Source organism: Hemicordylus capensis, chromosome 1 (assembly GCF_027244095.1).
Source record: "Hemicordylus capensis ecotype Gifberg chromosome 1, rHemCap1.1.pri, whole genome shotgun sequence".
In the NCBI taxonomy this organism is placed as follows: domain Eukaryota; kingdom Metazoa; phylum Chordata; class Lepidosauria; order Squamata; family Cordylidae; genus Hemicordylus; species Hemicordylus capensis.
The window spans coordinates 161,954,406-161,973,397 of NC_069657.1; the positions used below are offsets into that span (position 1 = coordinate 161,954,406).

The 18,992-nt window shown below is 46.3% G+C and overlaps 1 protein-coding gene and 1 non-coding gene across 10 annotated transcripts in view; one reads left to right on the forward strand and one right to left on the reverse strand.

Annotated features, from left to right (window-relative positions):
* KALRN (kalirin RhoGEF kinase) overlaps window positions 1–18,992 on the forward strand; it is a 920,107-nt gene that overhangs the window by 474,915 nt on the left and 426,200 nt on the right. The gene's annotated exons all lie outside the window — the stretch shown is intronic.
* On the reverse strand, window positions 5,234–5,305 carry TRNAA-UGC (transfer RNA alanine (anticodon UGC)). The gene has a single exon. It is a non-coding gene; the product is annotated as a tRNA-Ala (tRNA).

Consider the following 18,992-nt stretch of genomic DNA (forward strand, 5'->3'; position numbering starts at 1 on the left):
ACTTAGACCATAAACTAAACCTGTTCACAATTCACCACCTGGTTTCCACCCATGCATGGTCCAAGGTGCTACCTTTCCACTATTCTTGTTGCTGTGGTCTCACCAGTCAGCCACAAAGGCTCTCAGGAGAGCTAACAGCCTCCATGATGCTTGGGAATGTGGAGATTCTCTTCTCCTTAAGCAACAGCCTGTTGTCTTGGCCTCTCTGGCAGTGGAGATTTTTTTAGGGAGCAGCCAGGCTTCATGGGTTGTGAGACCTGTACATATCTGAGCATGCAACATATTTGCACTTCTCTATATGCATGTACGTGCACATAATATCTCAGAATTCTGTGCTGCTAAAAAACCAACTCCACATAAATGCTTTCTAGGCCTGATTTCTTTTTATCAGTAATTTCATTCATATTGAAATAAAGGACAGTGTAATGAGGCAGATGAGACTGGAAAGTACATTATATTAATTTATGCCTTTCACCTTTCTGGCAGCTTGCTTTCCCATCTTCAGAGTGCTTATTCATACTGATGTCTTTTAGGTAATCTCCCCCGCCCCCTGAAATAATTTGAAAACTGCCAAGGTTCTGCATGCGTGAAAAACAGTGGTATCTTCTCACTTGCTGGGAGCCTGCATTAGAAGAGCTGGCAGCAATTAAATAAATCACCTTGTTGTTTCTGGGCTGTTCAGGTGCATGTTTAATCAGTGCGCAGCGGCTCTGACTGAACCTGGAAGAAGCACGGTCTTTCAGCACTTAAAAGCTCAGGCAGACATTTCCTGGGATTAGCTTTGTAACCTTGTTCATTACAAAACCAAATTTTATCCAGGGGCTAGCTATAGATTGCTGCAAAGGTGTTTGAGATAGCCCTGCTGCTGTTTTTGTTTTTAAAAGAGGGAGGGCGAAGGACATTGAGGAGCTGCATGTGGAGAAAGAGTTAAATATTCCCTTCCCTTGCGACTTCCAAGGGAAGTCATCCTGAAGTTGTGTTCTTTTAAACGGTGACATCAGGGCTTTCTTACATGCTTTTTGGGCTTAATGTATAGTTAGCAAAGGGGTAATAGTGGCAATCGGTTTGGAACACTCCTGCTAGCAGAGAGCATTGAATTATTGGCTGTGTGGGAAAACTTGTGATCAGGTGGCCATATGGCTGTCACCACAAATGGGCAAATTGGCCCTGGTTCTGAGGACCCATTCTTGCCCTTATGAGAGTTCATCCAGGACTGTCCAACCAACAACTACTTTTGGACTGGTCTGTGGCAGTGGGATACAAGTTGCTACTACCCCATCAGCCATTGGGAACGGGCACTCCCATTGGCCTGTTGCTGATGGCAAGGGTGCGAGAAGGAGGAACAGTAGCTTAGGTCATTATATGCATGGCATTATATGCACATTTCTTTTGTCTTGTCTACTGGCCAGTGGGCTGTCTCACAGGAAAAGTCACTTCTAGGGTAGTATGTGTCCTCTTTTGAACTGGACAGTCTAGAATCTAAATTGTGAGTCCAGGATTGGCTAATACCTTGTAAAGAATGAACAGTCCCCCCACTCTCTCTCTTCTCTCTCTCTCTTTCTTCCCTCTACCCCTGTGATTTTCTGTTGTGGCCACCAGGAGGAAAGTGTATGGATTTGCCTATTTACATGAGAGTAAGCACAATTTAACTCAGTGCATCAATACTTTACATTAAACATGCATATGGTTGCACTATTGGTTGGTTGGTTGGTTGATTATTCAATTTTTATACCACCTTTCATAAGGCATACTGAGGTTTACAAAAGTTAAAATACATTAAAACTCCATAAAAATCACATTTAAACTCTTAAAATCAATTAAACAATAAATGTGTGTTCAACATTATGTTTACATGCCTGTGTTTACATTAGTAAATGTTTTATGTTTAACATAACAGTAAATTATGTTAATGATCAAGGTGGTTTTTTTAGTATTGGGATAGATACAGTCAAACTGATATGTGTTGGGTTGATGTATTTAATATTTAAAAGTAGTTCTTACTATCCATTTAGGGATGGTCCTCCAGTTTACCAAGCCTGCTTTCCCGACCTCCAGTCTTCTTCAATTGTTCTTTGTAAATGAAAAAAAATGAAAATTGAAGAACATATTTTAAAAAGGCTAGCATTTAATTAATTCATGTGCCTTCCACATTTCCATATGAAAAGACTTTGTATGGACAGGGATGGGTGGGCAGGTAGTGGCACACTAGAACCACGGAGACCCAGTTTTTAAATGCCCATTCAGCCATGATCTGCAGCCAGAAGCCCTTGGCAGTGACTCCTCTTCATTCCCACCCTCTGAGAGAGGGAGTAAGAGGGAGTCATCACTGAAAGGCCTGAGAGTGGGGAATTTACCCTGGAAAAACTTCAGCAATTGGTCTTTATCCAAAATTGAATGTATGCTGGTGGGAGGTGCGGGGGTTGGGGTAGGGGGAGAGTCACCACGGAAAGGCCTTGGTGGTGGCTCTTCTTCATTCAGCTACAAACATCACCACCCACCTGCCCTGTAAGCTCTGGGGTAGGTCTCCAGGGTGTCTTTGGGGGTGTGGTGGCCCACTGCCAATCCTTGCCTCATCCTTGCCCCATCCTCAACCTGGGAGGCAATCTCAGTTCAGAACATATCCAAAGTTGGCCAGATGTGAGGGATGGGTGTGGTATGGACAAGTCAACTCTCTGGCCATTATAAGCCATAAACCTTTCTGGTTTTTTAACGCTTTTAGCATAACTGCCATCAATTTGAGAAGCAGGTCTCCTGTGGGATGTCCACACTATGGCTGGGAGGGTGGGCTAATTTTGTCCCTAATCTATTCCATTCCAGTGTGGTTGTTAATTGGGCCAAAGAGGCAGAGTGCCAACCCCTTCAAACCAACACAGCATAGAGGACCATGAACTGCATGCTGATTGTTAATCCTGTGTCTATCTTTTGCACACCTTTTTGCTTCCTAAGAGTTCTCCCTGCCAATGGCACACCTAGCTGATTTTGGCGCCTGGACTGCTGCCACAAGCCCCCCCCCCCCGCCGCTGTTGTGAGGCCTCCCCCACTGCCACAAGGCCCAGCTGCTCCGAACTGTGGCTTTTCTGTAATTTTAGCCTCCATGTTTGAGGTTGGGGGGTGAGCCGAGCAGGCCTCCCCCCACCGTGGCGGCGGGGAGCACTAAACTGCAAGGTGAGCGGTTATGGATTGTCACAAGCCCGTGATGTCACGGACGGATGGACAGGCCCAGCGGCTGCTCTCCCTGCCATTTGGCTCACCACCCCCACCCCCACAGCAGCTAAAATTACAGAAAAGCCACAGTTTGGCATGGCAGGGGACAGCAGTGGGGAAGCAGCGGAGTAGGTGCGGGGTGGTGGCAGGAGGGCCCCCCCCCCAGTCTTTGGAGGCCATGGACCAGGGCCCCAAGGTCCAGGGGTAAGAATACCTCTGTGCCTGCCCCTGCAGGAGCTTAAAACATGCAGTGGGACAGATCTTTGGTCTGCTTGTCCTGGGCTAGAAACAAGAGTGTGCAGGACTAGGTAAATGTTTGTTCTCCTTAGTGATTCCTGTGAGAATCCTTTCCCCTTAGAAGCAGCTAGAATGCTTTCAAGCTTTTTATGCCACCAAGGTTAGAAATACTTTTGATGAAAGCAGAGAGATACCCAGAATTCTTCAAAGTTAGAGTGTTGGAGCCAGATTCACTGAAGCTCCCCCCGCCCCATACATGCACTCAGATCTCTTGTTTCTAGTTGTAATTCTGGATTTTAAAAGAAAAGAAAGCAGTAATGCCATTCACTCGCATCTTCTTTCATTTAGACCACCACACATATAATCCCAAGAATCCTCTTCCTTAAACTCTCTGATAAAGGAAATCCCACTTAGAATGCTGTATGAATTTAAGGGCAGTAAGAGGTGGGTTATTTAAGAAGAGCCCTGCTAGGACAGGCCGTGGGTCTATCTAGCCCAACGTCCTGTTTCCCACAGGGGCTAATCAGTTGCAGCCAGGAAGCTGAGAAGTGGGATTTGAGGCAGTTACTACAATGAATGCTGAATATTTGATAATTTGTTAATTTGTTGTTTGCTAATCGAATAAGAGAATGTGCATGTGTTTTTAAAGTGCACCCATAACCCTCTGCTGCTCTTGCTTCACACCAGCTAGCATTCATTGGCAGTACAGCCTCTGAACGTGGATATTCTGTATATAGCCAGCATGACTGATAGCCATTGATAGACACATCCTACATGAATGTTTTTAATCTCCTTTTAAAGGCATTTGAGCTAGTGACATTGCCACATCTTGTGGCAGTGAATTTTGTACATGAATTAGATAGTGTGTCAATGTATTTTATTTGAATCCACTGAATCCACTGTCGGATAGTTCATTGGATGAATTCTAGTATTTGTGAGAGCAGAAGTAAAACTATTTGGATAGTTGTCGTGAATGGCATTTCACTGATGGCATCAAAAGCATATGAAACCAGAAACAAACTAGGCCATAGGTCCTGCCCTCAAGGATGACCTCTTCTCTACAGTAAAGGTAAAAAAGGTAAAGTGTGCCATTGAGTCGGTGTCAACTCTTGGCGCCCACAAAGCCCTCTGGTTGTCTTTGGTAGATACAGGAGGGGGTTTACCTCCTCCCACGCAGTATGAGATGATGCCTTTCAGCATCTTCCTATATTGGGGCTGCTGCCTGATATATAGGTGTTTCCCATAGTCTGGGAAACGTAACAGTGGGGATTCAAACTGGCAGCCTCTGGCTTGCTAATCAAGTCATTTCCCTGCTGCGCCATTAGTACTATCTACTGTTGTTTAAGAATGAGGAGAGGAGTCATGATGTGGATGAGATTTAGGGGTGTTGGAAATGGGAATGTAGACAAAACTGGTAGACATGGACTTGCTTCTTGCCCAGTGATAAGCACTGGAAGTTGTTTGGGTTTTATCCTGCTGTGTCCTAAGTGCTCGGTTAGCCAAGTCTTCTCAGGATGCAAACAGCAGCAACTAGAATGTATCACCCATTCTAGAATTGGGGAGACTCAAGGCAGTTCTATACATTCAGGAAAAACCCATGATTTACCACTCTCAGGTTATTAATGAACCACTTCAGATTCAAAATCTTAGATGCAATGCATCTCAACTGTCTCAAGAGACGCATTCATACAGGAACAGAGGAAGCTGCCTTATACTGAGTGTATAGACTACACTGACTGGCCGTGACTCTCCAAGGTTTTAGTTTTAGGCAAGAGTCTTTCTCAGCCCTACCTGGAGATGCCAGGGATTGAACCTGGGACCTTCTGCATGCAAAGCAGATGCTCTACCACTGAGCTACAGCCCCACTGCTTAAGGCTGCATACATTGATGTGACCACACCAAGAGCTGCTTAGCTTCAGCAAGGTGGCTGTATCATGTGCCCTTAGACCGTGTTCTGGGACTCACAGTGTGTATATGCCTTTGCATATTATGCATATCATGTGTGACTTTGATCCCCCTGGAAGCAGCTGCATCTTCCCAGAAGTGATTCCTGCGATCGCAAATGTGCCACTGCAGTTGTGGACATTGCTGCTTCAAAGTTGCAGCTGTAACCGTGGGAGCCTGAGCCCGCATGTTTATGGTCTCCACACGAATACATCCCTAAGGACAGTTTGGATGCATCATGTGGAGGGAGATTTTGACTGTACGTACTGACCCCATAAACCATTGAAAATCCACACACATAGTTTTTATCAATAACATGTGATTTGCCCTCCTCCCACCGCCACAGCTCAGCTATAGTTCTTGTAGTTCTAATCATCCCGGTTTCTTTCAAAGCACTTGCAGAGCTCAGGCCTGCTAACTGGATTGTAAAATCTGAACATGCTCTTTGATAGAGGGATGTGCCAAATGGCCTCCAGATCTCTCAGGCTGTAGAAGATTTGGATGCTGCTGCTTTCCTGAGCAGCTCTCCAAATTGTAGTCTTAGTCCTCTGGGTAACATTAGTATTGCGAACAACTCCCCATTTTCCAACCATCTGCAAAGACCTTGGTGTGTGTCTGTGTGTGTGTAAAATAGCCGGCCAGCCGGCCGGCCAGCCAGATCCTTCCAGATGGGTCTTTCCTCTGATTCCCACTGAGGAAAGAGAGAGGAAAAAATCAGGAGGGGAAAACCCTGACGACACATAGACAGCTGGTGTGCCTAGTCTGTTGCCCACTGTGGCTGCAAACCTATGCTTGATGCTGCGCGAGTAAGTTCCATGGAACTCAGTGGAGCTTACTTCTGAGTAATCAGGCAGAGCTGGTGTGATGAACAGCATTTCTGTGGTGTTTGTTCATGGAGTACTTGCTATACCTCTATCTCAGCACCTCTAGACACAGCATTTTGCACACAAGGGGGTGGTAAGCTACTTCTGGGGTGTCCCTTGGGCATCAATTTCTGCCTGACAACCTTAGGTTTAGAAAACAGATGAAGGCTGCTATGCACACGTACCTGAGAGTAAGCGTCATTGAACTGCATTGGGCTGAAAGTTGCTTCCTACTTTTACCATGGTGAAACGGGTACTGTGGATTGGGGTTGGAGGCACATCAGACATTCTGCTCTCTCCTCAGTTGCATTGTCACTTCACTTTTGATATTTTGGCAGCTCAAGGGTGCAAAGAAGGAGAAAAAATTCCAAAGTACTCCTCTTTTTCAATTTTCTCATTCCTAGAACTGTATGTGCATATTATATCAGAAACTCCCACTGAACTTTTGTACACATGACCCCCGCAAAGCACCATGTATGGCAATACCCAGGGTGTTTGTAATCCAGAAAAAAACTAAAAACATAGCAAAAGCAGGGGAGGGTTATATTCACCTCCAATTATTTCTCTCCATCCAGACATATAGTCCTCCCCATCTGGAACTGGAAACTAGATGGGCAGAGTGAAAGTGAGGTGGCAGCAGAGGTAGGAGAAGTGTAATAGAGGAGTGGTAGGGAAGGTCAAAGTGAGGACCCGGTCCTTGCAAAAATGCTAGGAGAACGTGGGACAAGAAATGGGCTCTGTCCCCATGCTCTATGCCAGGGGTGCTGAGATGGGTGCCCAGGTGTTGTTGGTCTACAACTCTCATCTTCTCCAGCCACAATGGCAGTCGCAATGGCTGAGTGATTGTGGGATGATGGGAGTTGTGGTCCCAAAATATCTGGGGATCCAAGTTTGAGAACCCCTGCTCTGTGCTCTTAGATGCTGCATGACTTGATTCTCAGTTTGCCCTTTCACCTCTTGTATCCTGTAGTTTTTAATGTTCCAGCAGCAATGGCATGCAATTTGAAGTGGTTACTATCAGCTATGAAAAGGAAAGTTCAGACATGAGTAACCTTTCAGAGCAGAAGGGCAGGGCATTAATGGAAAGAACTGTGTATTTTCTGCTGGGCAAATTGTTTTCAAACTCCCAGCTGCAATCTCCTTGCACAATCTTCCATCTGTAGCACTGAGGAAACTGCTCCACAGTTGGAGTGCTGCTGAACTGGAACGCCATGTACCATACCTTTGTTTCAGCTTCCTGGAGCCTGTAGGCAATGCCTAACTATACAATTCTGTGGTTCAAAAAGTATTTTGAGGACCAAAGGTTCAGATAGATATTCTTTCCCACATATTTTGCACAAGATTTCCTACCAGTTTTTCATTGCCACTTTTGTTATGGGATGCTGGTTATGTTTAGCAAAACAGTAGACGCTAGGAAATTATAAATGAATTGGTCCTGTTTAATTAGAGGACAAAATGCTCTACAGGAACTTAAAAGACATTGGAAAGAAAACAAGGCAGCAACCTTTTAATGCCTCTGGATCCTCGCTCCAAATTGACTCACTGTCAGGCTTCAGGTTGGAATCCGAGTGGAGCTGAATCTAGATCACTGCAAAAGAGGGACTTGAAATTCTGATCAGGAGCCAGTGCAGGTGCAGCATTCAAAATCTGAAAACTAGAGGCATAAAGCAGGGGAGAGAGCTGCTGCGGGAGCCCCAGGATAGGATAAAAAAATACTTCATTGCCCATGCAGGCCTTTGGCTATTTACAGAATTTTGTAACATACATTGCCTGAACTGGCCTCTTCTTTTTACCTGGTGATCATCCAGCAGTTGTAACCATAAATAGTCAATCAGTCAATCTTTATTACTGTCTCAGACCAGAACAAGGTAAAAGGAGCATGTAACAGGTGATATTAAAAGCAGATAAAAGTGATCGGGTCTATGCCTATTAGCATAAAGACTGCAAGGTTACTATGAAATTACTATAAGATTAAAAACTATGAATGTCCATAAAAAGCTATAAAAGAACTGTAACATGGCTATGTGACTATGGAGTCACGGTAGAGCTAAAATCTATGGGATGCTGTTGAAAGTTACATGCTATAAGCTATGAATTGCTGCAGTGCTAAAATCTGCAAAAGATAAAATATGATTGAGGAAGTTAGTTTTTGCTGGTGGTCAGAGCCCAGAAATTCTGCATGCTGCCGCACAGAACTTGGCAACATTGTACAGCACTACCTTGGTATTTGCAGGGGTTCCATATTCTGCAGTTACTGCGTATACAGAAACTGAATACTGAGTTAGGGATGTGCACAGAACCACAGAGGCGTGGTCCGGCACTGGGGAGAGTGTCACTTTAAGGGTGGGGGGGTAGTACTTACCCCTCCCGCCGCTCTTCCCCCTCCGGCACTCATCTTTAAACAAACGTTTTGGGGGCAGCAGGGTTCTTCCCTGGGAGGGGGTGGGAGGGGTAAATACTACCCCCCCGCCCTTAAAGTGACACTCCCCCCTGCTGCCAGACTGCCGGACTGGTCCAGAAGCCTTTTCCATGGCTCCGGACCGGTCCGGGCACACCACTATACTGAGTTACTAAGTCTATAGGATCACAGGGGTTAGGTGAATTTAACCCCCTTTGTGCCATTTTTTCCATGTATGCTGAGGTTGGGTGTCAATTACCCAACCGTGGATATGCGAAACCATGGATGCTGAATCCGTGTAGAGTGAGGTCCACCTGTATGTTATAGATGGATCACAGTCTGAGAGTAATAGGGAGCTGTAGTATTGGTCTGAGCGTCCTGGTGACCTGTCAAGTAGTGGGAGAATAAGGGCATTTCATACGTCTCTATAGAATAGGCAGTGAAGGAAGACATGCTCAATAGTTTCAACTTTTTCTAAGTCACAGGGGCACAGACCTTCCAGGAAAGCGGTCTTCCTGTATCTTTCTTCAAGGACAGCCAAGGGAAGGGCTTCACAGCGAGCCAGGATAAAGGCCCTTCTGTGGTTAGTCACTTCTAGCTGTGCAAGGTATCCAGAAGTATTGTTATGTAACTTAGACTTTCAGAGAGAAGAGAGTTTGGGGACGTGTCTAGATTGGTTTGGCATTCTGCATCCATTATGCACTGTTTGATAAGTGTTCTGGTCCACTAGTAGTCCCCAAAAAATAGGTGGGGAGGGGAGAGTCCATGTAAGGATAGTTTCACAGATAAAGATAGCTTCCATGTGGATTGGAAACCCCCAGGTGTTTGAAGCATGAGGCCTGGTCAATGCCATTCCTGTTTAGCAATAGCAATAGCAATAGCACTTACATTTATATACCGCTCTATAGCTGGAAGCTCTCTAAGCAGTTTACAATGATTTAGCATATTGCCCCCCAACATTCTGGGTACTCATTTTACCGACCTCGGAAGGATGGAAGGCTGAGTCAACCTTGAGCCCCTTGGTCAGGATCGAACTTGCAACCTTCTGGTTACAGGGTGGCAGTTTTACCACTGCGCTACCAGGGGCTCTTGGTTTATGCACTAAGATTGTGCCCTAGGTCTCTTAGTGAAGACCATGGTTTTAGTTTTGTGCTAATTGATGTTCAATAGGTATTGGGCAAGGGCCCTCAGTGTTCTTTTAAGTCCTATGGGGGTCCTTGAGAGGATTGCCACATGGTCAGCATGGGGCAGGTTGGAGATATGTTTCTCTGCTACCTGTGACTGTGAGCCCCCAGTCCTCAGGAATGTGTTCGTGCTTGTCAATGGATGTGAAAAGCACAGCCAGAATGCAAACCCACCATGCTGAGTTGTTTTTTATAAGCTGGGCGGGGGGCGGGGAGGGAATTAGGTCATTGCCTTTCTGGGTCTAAGCTGGGAGATCAGGTCCATGATCTCAGCTGGCACCACTGGCTGCTATGGGGCAGGTCCTCTGCATCTTGCTGAGGGCATCCGTGGTCCACCTCTCCACCTTTGTATCGTTCATTGAAGTGCCATTCCCAGCTTCATTCTGGTGAGTTGACGCTGTCAAGTCATTATTAGGGCGATCCGCAGTGATGTGCCAGAATAGGGCTGAGTCTTTGGTTCTGACTGTTCAAAGAAGGCGTAATCAAGGAGCTTTCATAGCGTCTCTTTTCTTGTGTTTGAGAATTTGCTTGTATTGCCTTTTCTGTTTGAGGAGGTCCTGCACTGTCACTAGACTTGTGTTGGCTTTGTAGGTGTTGTAGTTAGTGATGAGAATTTTTTTTTCCTTCATTGCATTCGGAGTTGAACCAAGCATTGGAGCAGTGCAGGTGTGGCTTGGGGTGGCCATTGTTTATGCAGGTTAAGTGTTTTTATAGTTCTTGTACTAGGTTGCTATAGCTTTCAGTGATTAAGTTAGAGGAATCTGCAGAGAGCGGGGAGAGGCAAATGGATTGAAATTGTTCTGAGGAGAGTTCCTCCGTTATTGCATTGTCCAGTTGGGTGGACCATTTGATGTGGCAGGCTCTTCCTGCTGGTAGGATGTGACATTGGTAGAGAGCCTCTGTGTGGAGTTGTCTGGCAAAAGGTTTTAGGCGTAGGGTGATTGGGAAATGGTCGCTGTCAAATTGAGGTGTTATGGAGAAGGTGCTCCTTCCAAAGGAGCTGGCATGGGAATGTGGGATGACTGAGGGTGAGCAGAATTATCTTAAAACCTGGGCATCTTGGCAGAAATTGGATCGAGTCCAGGTCTAAAGATCTGGAGTGACAGTTTAAAAGTTGGCTCAGAGTGTTAGTAATCACTTTACGATGAGCCCATTTCCTGGCGTTAATAAGGTTGATTTCTGTTTGACGTACACGTGTTGATTTAGATGAATGGGTTGTTTTTGGCAGTCCAGCATGTTAACTGTGTGTGATTTGGGCAAAGTTCCCGACTGGAATTGAGGAGGGAACTGCTGTCTGCCTGGACATTGCTGGGCACTGTGTTTGGAGGTTTAATTGTATATTTGTGTAGTACAAATACATCAGAGGAATGCCTCAATTTATCTCCTTTCATTTGAGATTGTGTTTAAATGCCCTAAAATTTGTACGGCTGTTTCTGCTGTAAGTAAACATGCATCTCCTAAATATTTTGGTAGGGGTCCGTAGGAGTGGCTGCAGGGACATCTGGTTCTCTTAGGTCCCCTGTTTCCCTGCTCCAGGGGCTTTTCTGACCTGGAGTTCTTAGACAGTGAAGGAGATGCCTGATGCAATGCCGCCTCCCTTGTAGCAGACTTCTTGAGGGGTGAGTGTGAGCCATAAATCTGTTCTTGGCATGAAGTGTAAAATTTGTACTTACGGCTCTGTTGGTGGAAAGGTAAGGGTCGATCCTCATCTGCTTTCCTGCCTTGGTTGAGTGGTTGTTAGGGCTCTTCCTATTTTCCCCCCTCTTGCTTTCATTTGTCATGATTGAGGGTTATGTAGTTTTTCCTACAATGAAGAGAAGTCCAGTTTTAAGGCAGGAGTTCATTAATAGTGGTGCTAGCTAGTCGCCATCTTGGCTCCTCCCATAAATAGTAGATCTGCATCTGAGTGGAGCCATGCTTCCATCTTTCCCATCCTGATTCTCTTGTTCAGTTGACCTTAGCCATTTGTGACTCCTGATTGACTTTGTACACCTAACTTTGATGGCAGGTAAGCAACAAAGACATCATTCACATACACATAATAAAACAGAGATGCAAAAACAAATCTGCCCTTTATCATGATTCTCCCAAAGGCAAACACCATCATTTACTGCAAATCTATGTGGAAGATACCATCACATTTGAAGCAGCTACCTGCATCTATTCAGCTTGACAGTTCATGTGACAGAGAATAATTATTCTTGGCATATGTGCAGTTCATGTGTAGATGAAATAGAAATAGATACATGTAACCAGATGTGATGAGTATGTGCATTCTTAATCCAATGACATGTAAAACAGTCCTTAATATCCCAAATTACTTTATCTCTCCAGCCAAGAAATCTTATATGCCGGTAGGTAAGAGGCCTGCAGCCTGTGGCCATGGGCCAAATCTGGCTCTTTGAGGATGATGCTTGAGCAGCTGCTGATCCAGAAGCATGTGGAGGGAGTGACACCTCCAGCAACAGTAACTGGGCGGGCATAGGGGTGACCTGTGGCACAGTGAACTGCTGCCATGGTTACAGGTGTTCTTAAATAGCAACTGCTCTTTCCATAGAGTGGGATTGATTGGAAGAGATTGGTTTCAAAAGAAGACAAAAGTCATCGGACACAGCAGCACTAACTATGGGAGAAGAACAGACTATACTCAGTCCCTCTGCATGCAGTGATGAACAGGGTCATGTTTTATCCCCTCTGATTTGTTTTGGTGTTTAGTTTCTGGGCATGTGGTGATTCTACCACAATTGATACATTTTAACATTTGTGGAATTGGTGTTTTAACTCTCTCCTGAAAGGGGAATTTTCATGTTTAGATTCATGTTCTGTTCTTGTGCCTAGTCTGGTTTCTTTTCTTGTACCTAGTCTGGTGATAATTAGCCCTGATTATCTACCAAACATATTTCCTATGCACGTTTCACCATTGTTGGGAATATGATCTGGTATCACAGTTAGAGCTCTTTTCCTGAATCGCCTGACAACAGCAGATCAATTGTGCTTGATTGTCTAGCTTCATCCTCTTGCCTAAATATGTTACTATGTGTTTAGAATACTTGTATCCATCTGAAAAAATAACTATGGAAGATTGTTTGGAATAATAAGCACCATGCAGAATATTTCATAGTAAGAGCTCCTATAGTTGTGCTCCTGTGCTTCAGGGATGCGCGAACAGGTTCGACCGTTCGGGGTTGAACCGAACCACCCTGTTGGGTCCGACCCCGGACCAAACACACCCTCACTATTCAAAGGGTTCACGAATTTTTATATTATATTTTACGAAGAAAAAAAAATTTGCAGCAAAAAAATAATATGCTGCAAAAACTCTCCCCCCTCCCTCTTACCACCTCTATCCAAACTGGCCATTCCTCTGCACTAACACTTGTGGGGAAAGATTTGGTCCAGTTAGTCCAGTAGGGTGATTAGAAGCATGCCAGGTGACAGGTCTCTGCAGACACCCTTTTCCTTCCCTTTTCCCAGCGGAAAGGCTTTCCCAAAGACGGGGGGGGGGAGCAGGGAGGGAGGGAGCACATTCACACCATTTGTGCTGCATGTATAACCCACCAGAATTATCCCTTCCCACCTCAAGCATCTCTCTCTCCCCCTCCCTCTCACCATCTCTATCCAAACTGGCCATTCCTCTGCTCAGCAACAACACTTTTGGGGGAAAAGATTTGGATCAGTTAGCACACCAGCTCTCCGCAGACACCCTTTCCCTCCCCAGTGGAAAGGTGAGACATCTGCCTGTGCATGGGCTAAAATGAACTTGGAATCGCAGATGCCACTTCTGAGAGCCGATCTCCACCCTGATAGAGGTGGCTCTTCTGTCCGTGTGTGCCGGACCAGTTGCTTTTAGTAGGTGCCAGAGCCATTCTTTCTCCCTGCGAGGAGGAAGCGCAGTAGGGGCCACAAATTAACAATTAGTAATGGCATGCTGGTGTCTCAGAGGCCAATTGCGCAGGCGCGGCAGCGTCCAAAATGGCCACCACACCAAAGTTAAAATTGGCCGAATGAGCTGGAGGGAGTGAGAATGGAGGCTGGTGGGGGGAGGGGGAACCACCGTGGACCACCACCAACCCCCGTTGCCCCAAGGAACTCCCCCAAAGGGGAGAAGGTAAAAAAAATTTTTTTCTCTTCGTAGGATATAATAGAAAAATTCTCAAACCCCCCGCACCGAACCGAGCCGGGGGGGTTCGAGGGGGTGCTGGACTGAACTGGACCAGTCTGGTTCGAGTCTGGTCCAGACTCGAACCGAACCAGGCCAGCCGGTTCTCTGCACATCCCTACTGTGCTTAGTAATGTTGGAACCCCCAGTGTCCTTCCTTGAAATCAGGAGCTGACAAGGCAAGGCAGTCAGGGTTGCAGCACCCTGGATAGCTCCAGGGTGAGCCACTTGCTCCTACAAGGGCCAGTGGTGGAATGGCGTCTTCAATACTTCCAGGCTCAGACTGCCCTTCACAAGCTCTGGTTCCTTGCCTGGAGAGCACAGAAATTTAGAAGGGCTGACTCTGGTTTGGAGTTTAGCACTTCTCCTTTGCTTCATCAAATTCCTATTGCCAACAGCAGGCTTGAGCAGTGCTCGAGGTATGTGGAGGAGTCCTGTTCATTGGAGGGTGCAGTGCATACCAGTTCTGAGGTCTCTGCTTCCAGGGTGTCTTAGTCTGTGGGCTCAGGTTCAGTCTGGTGTCAAGGCTTGGACTGATCCTGGGGCTGACTGCTCTAGCTCAACTGCTCCCCCTTCCTCAAGGTTAGACTCCCCATGCTACTGTTCCGGGCTGGGGTCATGATACATGGGTTCAAAATTATAATGGATTTTCTGCAGTGTAATAATAAAAAGAGTTGCCAGGTGGTGTTCTTTAAGAGCAGCCTCAATGCTACTCACCTGTTCCCTTTTTAAGAGGTGGCAACTTAATCTGCAAATTGTGTGCCCCGTTTCTTTCACTATTGGTTGGTTATTAAGTTTATTTAGCTGCTTTCACATTTGATTAGAGTGTAAGCATGGGAGCTGGCCCCTACCATACCAGAAGTCACCGGTAATCAAAGTTAGCATTTGTAAGTGTTGTGTATTGCACCTGTTTACACTTCACATACATTATTTTGTTGTAATCCTTACAACCACCTTGTAAGTTAAGTCATCATGGCCTCAGCATTGGAGACAGGTTGGGGCTCAGGCTGATTGAGAATGGCTTGCCTAAGGTTGCCTGGTGAGTTCAAGGCAGGGGTGAGACTTGAAGCAGGGACTTCCTAATTTGTAGATTTGTGGCTCTGTCTCTTAGCCACTGTGCTACACTGGCTTTCTTCAGTCTTCCCATTGCATTTAGTCTGAGCTAGATCCATATAGTGACATTTCCCAGACATCATGGATGTGACTTTGATATTACTGCAAAAGGTATGCTAATAAACACTGTGAAAAATCATGTTAGAAACTATTGTTCTTGGCTCAGAGGTCTCATCCCTATTTAGCAGAGCTGACTTAAAATTGGGCAGCAGCCACTTGTAGCAGGCCAAATCATTTTCAAGTGATGGATTCTCGTCTTCTACTAAAAGTGTCGTCTCCCCCCCCCCCCGGTGTTAGGCTGCTTTTGTGTGCTCTGTCATCACATTGCTTGAGTTCTTGTACATTTAATCATATTCTTAATTGCTAGTGTAAATGATGGCCAAATGATCTTTCATTAAACTCATAAATTTTAATTTGTGTTTGCCTAGTAGATTGTAGGCTGCTAAATATTTGTAAGATGCATTAAGCATCAAATGGACATAAACTCTTTTTGGAAATTTACTTCATTTTTTGTTGGGCTTTATCCAGTTGTTCCAAAGATTGCTTTGGATATCTGATGTGTCACTAAGGATGGGATCTTGTTATATGAACTAAGAATCATTGCTACCTGTAAATCAGTTGTAATTAAGGCTGTTCTAACAAGCAGCCTAACCCTGGCTAGGGCTGCCCAGCCTGGATTAGGCTGCTTGTGTGCAGTGCCAGGATCTGTCTCGATCTCGGCACTGTGCTCCCACCTAACCCTACTTTTAACCTCAGCCTTAAGCCAGGATTGAAGGGCCCCAGCACACCCTTAACCCCAAGGCCATGGTTTGTGTGCTTGGGCTGCATGCAGCCTGAGTACACACAGAGTCGGGAACCTAGAGTGCCCAACTCACGGGACAATCCCCCAATGCACTGTGCTTCCTGCACACTTCATGAAAGGATTCCTGGGGGCTGGGACTCATTTTCCCAGCCTCCATTCATTTGCACTGCTCAGAGCAGTGCAGAGTGTGTGTGTGTGTGTGTGTGTGTGTGTGTGTGTGTGTGTGTGTGCCTGTTTGTGTGTGCCACACACCACACAGAAGAGGACTGCTTATCTGGGGGGAAGATAGCTTCTACCCTGCCTCCCCACCACCCACCCTCCCCAGGATCCATTGTGTGAGTAGTCTCATTGTGCAGCAAAATATTGCCTTTAAAAATATTGTAGATGGTAAACAGATCCTGGAAACAAACTCCATCAATATTGTACGTATCAGTTATATTTGTCACCTTTCAGTTTATTAACTCATTGCTTGGGGTTAGTAAATACATTTAACTGTGCCCACTGCAAACGTTGCTACTTTAAGAGTTTAAGAGTAGCCCGCTCTCCCCGCAAATGATCAAGCCAGTGGCCCGATCGACTGCCCACACGACTGCTGGCTCCATCATGGAGCTGGTGGGGGCTGTGGGGATCAGGGGTTGTGCAGAAGTTCCAGGATGCTCCGTGCGAGTGCGTAGGGCATTCTGGAGAGACCTCCGAGCCCGGGAGGCTGCTTGTAGCCTCCTGGCCGGGGGTCTACGCATGTGTTTCCATGTGCCACAGCAACCCATGAGCAAAAAGAGGAGGTTAACGGAGCACTTGCTCCGTTAACCTCATCTTAGGGGAGGGGTATTTAGGGCGGTTAGCTGCCGGGAGCTGCGCGGCTCCTGTTGCAGCCCACAATCACCCAAAAGCGGGCTAGGCTCCCTAAGCCCGCTTTTGGGCGATTGTGAGAATCACCTCTATGTGTTTGTTAGTATCTTTAAGTAGATAGATATGTTTAAACTTTGCAGGCCAGTGAACCAGCCATTTTGGTTAGATATGTATTCAAAAGTGTCTGTCTCAGAGTTGTTATACAAGAAACAATGAAGTACATAACGAATGATGTCCTCCACATTATTCAAATTGCAAGAGTACAACTTCCAAGGGTACAACAGTACTACAGTGGCCAAATTTAACTGCTGTGTTAAATTGTCTAGCAAAGACAATTTAACACAGCAAAGGCTGGGGATTTTACATTGTTGACTATAGAGACTGTGAGTCTACACAAGGAAGCTGAAAGGTTACAGAAAATTGCAATTGATTCTGGAAATTATATGTGATGATGTGATAAAGTGGAAGAGCTAAAACAAAGTGCCATACCCAAATGTTCTGAAGGTAGGTTTCTGTGTTACACAGAAGTAGTGAAATAAGAAGCATGAGTGAGTTCAAAGGGGCAGGTGAGGCACCTTGCAGAGAAATGCCTTTGTAATTCACTGGTACCCGCACACAAGCGATGTCATTTCCCCCCCACCCTTCAATCGAGGCACTGAAAATATGCCGAGGAGACATGCCTACTTTCTTGTGTTTCTTGTTTTGACCCTATTCTGTACCATGTAAAACCACCTTGAATAAAATATTACATTTAGCACTTTAAGGGCCAAGCTATACCTTACATCAAGCCCATTATTAGGGTTTGCTTTTCTTCAGTAAATAGCGTTGTCGAATTGGAATAGGTGCAGAAGAGGGCAACCAAGATTATCAGGGGCCTGGAGCACCTTCCTTATGAGGCAAGGCTACAATACCTGGGGCTTTTTAGTTTGGAAAAGAGGCAATTATGAGGAGACATGATAGAGGTGTATAAGATTATGCATGGTGTAGAGAGAGTGGACAGAGAAAATTTTCACCTTCTCACACAACACTAGAACTAGGGGTCATCCCATGAAACTGAAGGCCGGGAAATTTAGGACCACCAAAAGAAAGTACTTTTTCACACAGCACATAATTAACGCATGGAATTCTCTGCCTGGGATGTGGTGATGGCCACTAGCTTGGATGGCTTTAAAAGAGGCTTAGGCAAATTCATGGAGAGCAGGTTTATCAATGGCTACTAGTCTAGTGGCTTTCGGCCACCTCCAGCCTCAAAGGCACAATGCCTCTCAATAGCAGTTTCAGGGGAGCAACAGGAAGAGAGAGGGCATGCCTTCAGCTCTTGCCTGTGGGCTTCTCAGAGGCATCTGGTGGGCCATTATGTGAAATGGGATGCTGCAGTAGATAGGCCTTGGCCCTGATCTAGCAGGGCTTTTCACCAGAGGTGCACTTAACCACGGACCTTTGGAATTTGGTCCGTGGTCTTCTGTTTCCTGGGGTGGGGGCTCCAAATGTTCTGGGGGACCACCCCAGAGCCCACCTGCTGCCCAGCACATGTAAAATCTTTTTAAAAATCTTTTTAAAAACTTCTGCTGCAGGGATGGGGGCTGCTGGCAGGGTGTGCGGGCATTCGAGGGAGGGAGGCAGTGGCAAGAGCTCCTTTTCTGAGCCTGCCTGCCTCCCAAATGACAGAGCAGACCATTTTTGGCCCATTTGGGGCCTCTGCACATGCGCACACGGAGAGGTGATCACCCACTACTCCCCTACCTGCTGCCCTGTCCAGAGGCCCTCGCCCCTCCATGTGCAGCAAGCTGAGCCAGCCCTCCAGCCTCTGAGCAGCCCCTCCTCCTCAGCCCCTCACCTTGTTCAGTGCCAAGTGGAGGCAGAAGCAGGTTCTGGGGAAGGGAGTCATACACACGCCTGCCTCTGCCCAAGCCGGCCTGCTGCCTTCCCCTGCCTTCCTTCCCCGGGGTATGGTTGCAAAAGCAGCATCTGCACCAGGGACCGTTGCCAAGGCTGGTAGAGGCATGGAGTTTGGACTGGAGATAACTTAAGAACTGTGTGGAGCATCCACTCCAGCGGAGGAGGGAAAGGAGGCAAGTAGGCAGGCAGACGCAGACAGATCGGGCCATTTTCGGCCCATTTTGGCCCTCTGCACACATGTGTGGAGAGGTGATCACCCACTATTCCCCTGCCTGCTGCCTGTCCAGAGGGCCCCCCCCGCCCCTCAGTGCGTAACAAGTCGAGCCAGCCCTCCTGCTAG